Here is a 1,761-nt window from a genome sequence, read left to right as displayed (position 1 = left end):
TCTTTTCTTTAATTTTTCTCAATAATATTTTAAGTTTTCAGTGTAGAAATATTGTATGTCTTTTGATAGATTTATTCACATGTATTTGATGATTCTTGAAATCACCATGCTGAAATTGTCATACCAAAATATTTTTAATTTTGTTTTTAATTTTTGTTTCTGACATGAAACAAAATAATTTATATACTTAACCTTGTATCTAGAGACCTTGCTAAAGTCACTGATTAATTACAGTAAGTTTGCGTAGAGATTCTGTTTCATTTACACTTTAAGAAGAACAAAGCTTATACTATGATTTATCAAGATCTTTTATAAAGCAAATTAAATTTTATAAAGTTGAAGTAAGCAATGACAATGTAATATCAGTGTGAGCTGACCAAAACGACAGAATGGAACCCAGATGCAGACTCACATTTACAGCATGATAGTGGTGTGGAAAGAACAACCTTTTCAATAAGCAGTGCTGGGCTGTTTAGACGCCCACGTGGAGACATTACATGTTGACATCTTCCTCGCACCATAAGAAAAAGTGATTACAGGTGAGTTGCAGATCTCCATATAAAAGGCAAAAGAAAACAAAGATCACTGGCATGACCTTAGATGAGGTAAAGCTTTCTTACTAAGGATACCAAAAAAAATATTAACCATAAAGGAAAGAACTGATAAAATGGACAATTCTAAGTTCAAAGATCATGTCAAACAAACACCGTTAGACAAGGTCAGGCCACAGGGTGGAAGAAGTCACCTACAATGCATACCTGAAGAATGACTTGTGAGAGGAGGGAAAGAGTGTCTGCAGTGCTGGTCGTGAGTTCTGCTGCTTGGCCTGGGGCTGGTTGCATAGAATACAGGGATGTGTTCTTTTTGTGAAAAGTCTTTGAGCAGATTTGTGTTACTGAAGGCTGAGGGAGGAAGGAGTGAGGAGTGACTGTTTAGTAGGTATCAGGTTTCCATTTGGGGTTATGAAAATGTTAAAAAGTAGATAGCAGTGACTCTTGCATAACAATCTTAAATGTACTTAATGCTACAGATCGTTAAACCATAAAATAGTTAAAATGGTAAATGTTATACTCAGTGTATTTTGCCATAATAAGAAAAAAAATGTGGCGAACAAGGCACTCTCAATTACTTTCAATAACTGCCCAATTTCTTTAAAATAAATTAAACCATACTGTCATATCTTTATACACATACTTTCAGATTCAAGTTCACAGATACAAATTTACCTTAAGGATGTACCTGATACTGTATATATTCAAGTGTTTTTAAAAATAAATCATTAATTCAGCATTTAAAAGAAATTGAAGACAAATTACCAAATCAAAACTGGTTTTAGACATTATGGTACAACCATATAATGATTACTCTGTACCTCATTAAAAATAATACAGTAAATCTACCCATATTGATATAAGAAAACTTTTCTAAGATATACTATTAAAGGAAAACAAAGCAAAATGCCAAACATATAGTATGGTCGTTTTATTTATATAAAAAATCAAATGTATTTTAAAAATTCATTTATTTGGCTGACGATGGAGACTCATGCTTATAATCTGTTGACAGAAAAAAGCCAAACTCTGTAAAATAATTTTAAAGAGATTTATTCTGAGCCAAATTTGAGGACCATGACCTGGAGCCACTGCCAAGAGGCCTTGGGCAAGTGGACTCGCTGTGGCTGGGTTACAGTTTAGTTTTATACATTTTCAGAGAGACAGGGTGTTAGGAACCGAGGCCTTTGAAGGTCTTAGCCCATAAATA

Source organism: Microcebus murinus, chromosome 12 (genome assembly GCF_040939455.1).
Source record: "Microcebus murinus isolate Inina chromosome 12, M.murinus_Inina_mat1.0, whole genome shotgun sequence".
Classification (NCBI taxonomy): domain Eukaryota; kingdom Metazoa; phylum Chordata; class Mammalia; order Primates; family Cheirogaleidae; genus Microcebus; species Microcebus murinus.
The sequence above is the reverse complement of the archived record's forward strand: the minus strand, read 5'-3'. Positions refer to the sequence as shown.